Source organism: Apium graveolens, chromosome 2 (genome assembly GCF_009905375.1).
Source record: "Apium graveolens cultivar Ventura chromosome 2, ASM990537v1, whole genome shotgun sequence".
Taxonomy (NCBI): Eukaryota; Viridiplantae; Streptophyta; class Magnoliopsida; order Apiales; family Apiaceae; genus Apium; species Apium graveolens.
The window spans coordinates 262014969-262024109 of record NC_133648.1 but is presented as its reverse complement, the minus strand read 5'-3'; positions in this window follow the sequence as shown (position 1 = coordinate 262024109).

Sequence of the window (9141 nt, the reverse complement as noted above, 5' to 3'; positions counted from 1 at the left end):
ACAAAATATAATTATAGTATTTTCTCTGTAAAAACTCTGTAAATACTGTTTGCAATTGATTTCCAGTACCAAATAAAATACGGTAGAGGCTATTTATAATTACGGAAAATTAGTATCCCGTTGGATCATTCCAGATATAAAACAGTACGTTTATTTATAAAAACTGATCCAAACGGTATCGGTTTTCGTGATAATTATCCAAATCAGTACAATTTGTACTGCGGTCTTGGTCTCAGCGCCTGGTTACACGTATTATGAAGTGATAATTGTAATAGTTTTAATAAAAAGCTCCCGTTTATCAAAAATACGAGTTTTATTGATTTACCGAAACGAATATTGTATCGAAAATATTGCGCCGGGACCCGTGCAGGACAAACCGTACGCCGGATCGAAAAAGTCAAAACACGGAATATGCTCTGAATATTACAATTAGGTTAGGATGGAGTTCTCGGAAGAGTTTCGGGTTCTAAAAACGTAACAACGGATGACGTCGGTTGGTTCCCGTTTTTATAAAATAGGTTTTAAATACCCGGAAAAAGATTTTATAAATTTCATATGATTCCTATAAATTCATAAATCAACATAAAAATAATTAGAAAGATATGACAATTATCTATATTTTATTTGGGACATATAGAAATTGAAATACTCAATTAATTTTATTTTTAAACATCCAAACACCTTTAACACTTAACAAATAATTCATAGAATAGATACTGAACACATATTATAATTATTTATTAGCAAAATAATTACACGATATATCCCGGATATTACACTTATTTCATATTCACTTTACATAAGCTTGGAGAATCTTTGGCAAAGCTTCTCATTAGTAGAACCAAAAATGATATCATCCACATAAATCTGAACTAGGATCATATCTTCACCATGTTTCTTGTAGAAGAGAGTCTTGTCTATGGTTCCTCTAATAAAACCATACTTTAGTAGGAAATCTGATAGTATGTCATACCAAGCTCTAGGTGCCTGTTTTAGTCCATATAGAGCCTTGAGTAACTTGTACACAAAATTTGGAAGTTTTGGATCCTCAAAGTCAGGAGGCTGTTGCACATAAACTTCTTCTTCTAGCTCATCATTTAGAAAGGCACTTTTGACATCCATTTGATACACTTTAAAGTTTGAATGTGCAGCAAATGCTAGGAAAATTCTTATAGCTTCAAGGCTTGCAACAGGAGCAAAAGTTTCATCATAATCAATTATTTCTTCTTGTGATTAGCCTTTTGCAACCAACCTTGCTTTATTTCTGGTAACTATACCATTTTCATCCATTTTATTCCTGAACACCCATTTTGTTCCAATAATGCTTCTATTCTTTGGTACAGGAACTAACTTCTAGACTTTGTTTCTTTCAAACTGATTTAGCTCTTCCTTCATGACAGATATCCAGTCAGGATCCAGTAGAGCTTCATCAATTTTCTTAGGTTCTACTTGAGACAAAAGACATGCATGTAGGCACTCATTAGCAGTTACACTTCTAGTCCTCACACTAGCAGTAGGATCACCAATGATTGCTTCTCTAGAGTGACTTCTATCCCACTTCTTTGTATGATTTTATTGACTTGTGCCTTCATCATTTCTTCATTATTGGTGTGACTGGTAGATCCTTCTTCTCTTTCTCCCCCTGAGTTTGTGCTATCAAATTCAGGTGTTTGAGATGAGCTTCCATTCCCATGATTTTCCTGTTCAATAGTCTCTTCATTCATTATCTGTTGTGCATTAACTTCATCTTCTCCATCAGAATCACTATCAATGTTGAGATTTTCAAATGCAAGGGCTTCAGCTTCACTATCATCAAGGCATTCCAAGCCCGGACACTTGTCATCATCAAAGGTCACATCTGTGCTCTCCATGATCTTCTTTTGATCAATCACATAAACTTTGTAGGCTGTTCTTTCTAGTGAATATCCCAGAAAAATTGCTTCAAAAACCTTTGAGTCAAATTTTCCCACATATTCAGAGTTGTGTTTCAAAATATAACACTTTCTTCCAAACACATGAAGATGCTTTACAATAGGCTTTCTCTTAGACATGATTGAGTAGGGTGACTTGCCATGTGCCTTGTTAATGAGATATCTGTTCTGAGTATAACATGCAGTGTTGATAGCCTCTTCCCAGAAACTTGTTGGTAACTTGGCATCTTGCAGCATTGTTTTGGAAGTTTCAACCAATGTTCGGTTTTTCTCTCAACTACTCCATTTTATTGAGGTGTTTTGGCAGCTGAGAATTCTTGAACAATGCCTTTGCCTTTGCAGAATTCACTTAATGAAACATTTCTGAATTCTGTTCCATTGTCACTTCTCAGTCTTTTCACACAATTGTAATCTTCAGCCTGTTTTTCTATCTTCTTGATGTGCTCAATTATGATGTGTGGAGTTTCATCTTTATAGTACATGAACTCTACCCAGGTGTATCTTGAGAAATCATCCACCATCACAAGTGCATATATGTTCCTTGAAATTGATAAGACATTCACTGGCCCAAACAAGTCCATGTGAATAAGTTGCAAGGGTATACTTATAGAATTCACAGTTTTTGACTTGTGACTAGATCTTTTCATCTTTCCTTTCTGACAAGCTTCACAAACTTCAACTTGAGCAAATTCCAGTTTGGGCATGTCTCTCATTAACTCCTTTTTGACTAAGTTGTTAATTGCCTTGAAATTCAAGTGAGACAGCTTCTTATGCCATAACTTGCTTTGTTCTTCTGATGCCTTGGTGTAGAAGCAGCAAATACCATCCTTATTTGTTGAGTCCAAGTATACAACAAACAAGCTTCCTTTCCTTGCTCCTTTCAGAGCAACTTCACCAGTTTTCTTACTGATAAAGGTGCATTCTTCCTTGTTAAATAAAACTTCAAATCCTTTGTCTGCAAATTGGCTAACACTGAGAAGATTCACTTCAAGACCAGCTACGAGTGCTACATCATCAATGACAATATTTTCAGAAATAATCTTTCCATATCCCATTGTGAATCCTTTTCTGTTGTCTCCATAGGTCACCAATGGGCCAACTTTCTCTTTAAACTGTGATAGCAGGGCCTTATCACCTGTCATATATAAGGAACATCCACTATCAATAATCCATATGACTTCCTTCACTTTGCCTTGCACATAATGAGATTCAGGTGTGTTTAGTGACCCAAGTAGTGTTGGGTACTTTCTTCTTGTTAACTGATTTAACAGAAGTAGAGTGATTTGTTTCAGATAAAATAGAGTTCAATGATTGTTGTGCATTTTCCCTTTCTGATGTAGACTCATTTTTTGTTTCTTTAAGTTCTACTCTCAATTTGTGGCAACTCTTCATCACTTTCAAGTTACAAGGGATGCAGTCAAACTTATCACAGAATGAGTAGGGATCATTTAAATCTGCTTCATTTTATTTGCAAGCTCCTTGAGTTGGCTTACTAACAGCCTTTTTACAAAGTTGAGTTAAATGATTTACAGAGCCACATTTTTCACACTTCTTGCCAGGAACATTTGCAACATAATCCAGATTATTGCTTTTGTTTATCCCCATTCTCCCATTTCTAATTTTCTTCTTCTTTCTTGCATCTTCAGTCTTGGTTTTTTTGACAGGAGTCTTGGTACTTTGATTGTCCATAAGATTTTCTTCAGCCTTGGCAGATTGAATTAAATTTGCATTTTTCTTTTCATTATCCTCATCTGCAATTTCTTGCTTGATGATCAATTCTTCTTCACTGAAGTTTACTTCACAAGTCTTAAACACAGGTGACCCAACATTTCTCAGCATTGCTGGAACATTTTCACTCTTTGTTGCTTTTCCTCTGTCACTTGTGTTTTTCTTTTTTCTATTTAAGGCATCATAATCAAGACTAATAGCAATGTTTGCACATGGTTTGTTTTTCTTATAAAACTGACCAACCAATTCAGATGCATTCTTGAAGGACTTCAACTTTACTTCACTTTTCTTCAGTTTTTCCCTTAGCACAACCTCAATCTCATTTGCACACTTGAGCTTGTTTTTCAGAAAACCATTTTCTTGTTTCAAGGCTTCAAGCTCCACTGTCAACAATTCAGTTTCTTATTTTTCACTTTCAAGCTTCTCATTTAATTTTGTTAATCTGCTAACTTCTTCATTAGCAGCAACCATGCTTGTATGAATGTGAAACATTTATGTGCTCATCTTTTCAACAGTTTCCTTATATTGATTCACATTTAAATCAGTGGAGGTAAGAGTTGGTACCCCAATTCCAGAATGACTTGTTCATGTGAATCATTTGTTCTTTGCTCTATTGTTGAGGCAACTGGAATTTGAGATCTTGGTTCATCATTAGATGTTTTAATTTCATTCACAATTAAAGCACTTGAGCTATCTACAACATTTCCTTGGCCAGATCTCAATGATTTTGTCTGAATCATTTTAAGTTCATATGTTTTGAGAATTCCATATAGAACTTCCAGTGTTATCCTACTCAAGTCTCTCCCTTCCCTGATTGCTAAGATTTTCTGTTCCAAATGATCAGGGAGAGTAAGCAAGAACTTCAGGTTCACCTCTTCAGCTTCATAGTATTTGTAACGGAGCTACAAGTCATTTATCAGCTTGTTGAATCTTTCAAACACTTCAGTAATAGTTTCATTTGGCTTAGCCATGAAACCCTCATATTGTGAAATCAGTATCCTTCTTTGATTTGATCTAACTTCCTCAGTTCCCTCACAGAGTATCTCAATCTCTTCCCATATTTGCTTGGCAGTGTCACATTTGACAATATTTTTGTACATCACATTGTCAAGTGACTCAATTAATATCAATTGCAAGCTGCTATCCAGGGAAACTTTCTCTTTTTCAGAGTCAGAATACTCAGCAGGATCTTTTGGAGCATAATGAGCTGGGATAACCATGTCTCCATCTGTAGATTCCTCAACTCTAACCATAGGAGTGAATGGTCCATTCTTGAGGATCTAAATGTAGAGTGTATTGGCCATCCTGATAAACAACATCATTTTCTTTTTTCAAAGAGTGTAGTTAGTTTTTTCAAATGTAGGATTTTTGAAGCTACTGATTTTCTGTGTATTCATTCGATCTTGAATCTGTTTACTTTCAGATTTGGCTCTGATACCATTTGTTAGGTAATAAATAACACACAGAGGGGGGTGAATGTGTTTTACTGTTTTTAGGCTTTTCTTGAAAGTTAATGGTTGAACAAAGTAAATTAATTCTTGTAGTGAAATGTGTTCATGGAGAATTTAAGCTTGCAGAAAATAAAGAACACAGATCTTTAAAACTCACTTAATTTTATATTAAAATTAAGGTTGTTTTGCTACAAAATTTCTAAGCTCTTTGATGTTAAAGAGCTTAGCTTCTTCTTGAGAGTGTTACAAGAAATTTGATCTAAATTGTTACCCCTGACTAAAGGACCAGTGTTAACTTTATAACTCAGTTAACTGCTGGTTTACACAGTGGATAATAAAACATGCTATTAGCTTTTCTAAAGTGTCATTTATCATTTCTATTTATAGAAAAGTAGATCTTCCATTTCTGGCTTAGCATATCTTTAGCATCCCGTGTTCACTTGATCTTCCTCTATCAGTTAATCTTCACCATTGATCTTGCACATTCTTCAAGCTGCTTTTTGTAGACTTGTCAATCCAGCTGTTGGATTGTTTGTTGATTGTTTATATCGGATATTGAACTGATCTGCAACTTTGTACTATGAGATTGTACCTCGAGATCTCCAGTTTAGGTCTATAGAACACTTGACACCTCGATAAGTATATTGGCTTATCGAGATCTCTAGTACTCTACATTTAGTTTAGCTTGTAGAGGTCTTCAGTTCTCTATAAGAGATTTTAGGCTTGTCGAGATCTCTAGTCTTCACATCTTCACTTACACTTATCGATAACTCTTAGTTCTCTAGTGGCTATTTGAGTTGTTGACATCCCACAGTTCTCTAGTCAAATTTACCTTGTCAATATCTTAGAGTTCTCTGGTGAATTTTAACTTGTCGATGTCTCTGAGTTCTCTAGTGAATTTTGACTTATCGATATATTTGAGTTCTCTAGTGGAACTTGACTTATGGATAACTCAGAGTTCTCTACTGAATGTAGACTTTTCGATAACTCTGAGTTTTCTAGTGAAGGAATGACTTGTCGATATCTCCAATCTTCAGTTCTTCAATTTGGCTTATCGACATCTTCCTGAGTTCTCTAGTAGTTTTCCTAACTTCTCGATAAGCCATTCCGGAGTTCTCGAATGACTTCTCTATAACATTAAATTTGTGACTTGTAGAGATCTTGACTTAGAGTATTTTTTTCCAGACAGCTTCTTCAAAATTCTTCTGAGGCATGATCTTCTTGATCTTCTTCCAGATAGAATCCTTAGGCTTGATACTATTTCAGGAAAAAGGCTCCAGTCTGCTCCTTTGCATTTTTACAGACTTTAACTGTTACAAGTACAAAATACATATTAAGATAAAAATACAACTTACTTAGGGTTGGCCCCAAGTTTAACTGATTATCAAAAATAACAGTTCATTAATCTCCTCCTTAGATCAGATGTCCAATTGGCTTGCTTCATACCTTGATCAGAGACACTAATGATATTGTTATTTCTAGTGATCTTTGACATCATCACTTATACATTACACAGTCTATCTGAGCATCATGCTTAGATAGCCAATCCATTCCTAAAATAAAGTCAAACTCTCCTAACTTAAACGGTATCAAGTCAGCGTCAAACTTATTGCCAAAAATCTCAATCTCACAGTTCTTACATACTTGGTTCACAGATACACGCTCCTAATTTGCTAATTCTATCGTCATAATCTCACTTAACAATACAATTGAACAATTCAGCTTATCAACAAAATCTTGAGAAATAAATGATCGAGTTGCTCCCGAATCTACTAGCACTTTAGCATATTAAGAATTCATAGCAAGCGTACCTGCCACAACTTCAATGTCCATGATAACATCTTTCACAGACATGTAACAAAGTCTAGCTCTGGGAGGTTTATTCACTGTTGGAGTAGCTCCCATAATTCTCAGTGTATTATTGGATGGAAGTGGTGTCTTGCAATCCCATGCTATATGTCCTGGCTTTCCGCACTTGAAATCTGTATACCCAATTGCTGGAATTTTGCCTGCCTAATTCCTGGTAGGCTGATCCTTGTTAGCTGACTCTCTGGCTGGCTGGTTACGGAACTCCCTTGAATAGTGCCCCATCTGGTTGCATCTGTAGCAGACTACATTCAGCTTGCTGCAAACCCCTCCATGTTTCTTTCCACATAATTGACAGTCAGGTAAAGCTGGCCTCTGCTGGGTTGGCTGGTTCCCAGTGGCTGGACGATTACCTTGTCCTCCGTTGCCTGCGTTCTGCCTATTGAAATTCCTTCCGGGATGAAACTTGCCTTTCCTCTAATTGAAATTCAGAAACTTCCCTACCTGGGACTGTCCTTCACTCCCTTCAAACTTTCTTTTCTTACTTTCCTTCTCCTTCTGAGACATTTCACTTTCTGTCTCCGCAATTATAGCCTTCTACACAACTCCCGCATACGTATCTAATTCAAATATGGCCACCTTCCTTCGGATCCATGGCTTAAGACCTTGTTGGAACCTCTTGGCTTTCTTCCTATCAGTGTCCACATATGATGGTACAAACCTATAAAATTCCTCAAACTTACTTTCATAATCCGCCACTGAGATATTCCCCTTCTTGAGCCCCAAAAATTTCAATTCCATTTGATCCTAAACAAACTGAGGAAAATACTTTTCTAAAAACAACTCCTTGAATCTATCCCATGTAACATCATCTGTACCTTCCAATGTCTTAACAGTTTCCAACCAGTAGGTGGCTTCATTCTTCAGATAGTAACTCGCAAACTCAGTCTTCTGTTCCTCTCTCACCTTGACTAAGGCAAATGCCTTCTCAATTTCCTTCAACCAAACTCTTGCCTCAATCGAATTTCACAGAATCTTTAAATTTTGGTGGATTCACCTCCTGAAAAGTCTTAAAGGTTACCTGAGGATTAGTCTGCCTCTATAGTTATTGAGTCAGGTGGACTGTCTATTAAGCCAAGATCTGAAAAATCTGGGCTACAGTTGGGTCTATGAGACCTGGGTTGACATTCTGGTTATTGTTGTCTTGGTTGTTGTTGTTAGTTTCTTCATTTTTGTTTAGTGGAACGGTTATTTCTTCTGGGAGGCATTTTCTGTAAAGAATCAAACAATTTATTTAGCCTTTAAATCAAATCCTTATTATGAAAAGTTTTCTTGTAAAACAGAATATCTCTTTTTGAAAACATTTCCAATCGTTGAACTAAGTAAATTGCATGCTTATTAACAAAATGTAAAAAGTTGGGGAAAAGTATAAGTTATCACAAGAGTTTATAACAAGTGTAGTAAGATAAAATATGTATAGTAAAGTAATGACAATGCTGGAAAAGGAAATGTACTAATATATATGTCAAAGTTTGGTAGTACAAGCACGAAACATTTTTTAAAGAAAAGGTATAACAGGCCTATCCATTATTCAGCAAGTCTTGTTTATTTATATACCCACCAAAAGTCTGATAATACGCATTACACACTATTATACATATGTCAGCTGTCACATCATTCCCGTCTTCTAGCTTCAGGGAAACTTTGGTCCACCAAGCCTCTTCAAATCCTCCAATACCTCTCTGGCCCACCTTATAAGATCATCTGGGGCTGCATACTCACAAGTAGTTCCATGAAGTCTATCTTCAAGTATTCTCCGGGTCACTTGAATCTCATTCTGAAGCTCCCTCACATTCCTGTCAACATCTATGGTCATTATAATGTGTTGTAACTCCTGGATCTGTGCCAACAGGGCTTCTCGTTCCAAAAGAAGAGCCTCGTACTTCTGGTATAAAACAGGGTGTGTAGTTTAAAGTATGCCCACAAGTCATAACCTTATTTATTATACAAACGTACCAAATCCCAGTTTATTTATCTTACAACGGAAGTAAACTTAATTACAAACTCTCAACACAAACTAAGCCAAACATCATCTGCTAGCTTATTCCATCTCAACCTAGATACCTAGCTCGCACACTTGTCTGGGGATCCTCGCTACCACCAGTTTCCTTTTTCACTGGAAAAGAATATCAACAGATTTGCAAGAGTGAGCTAACTAGCTCAGC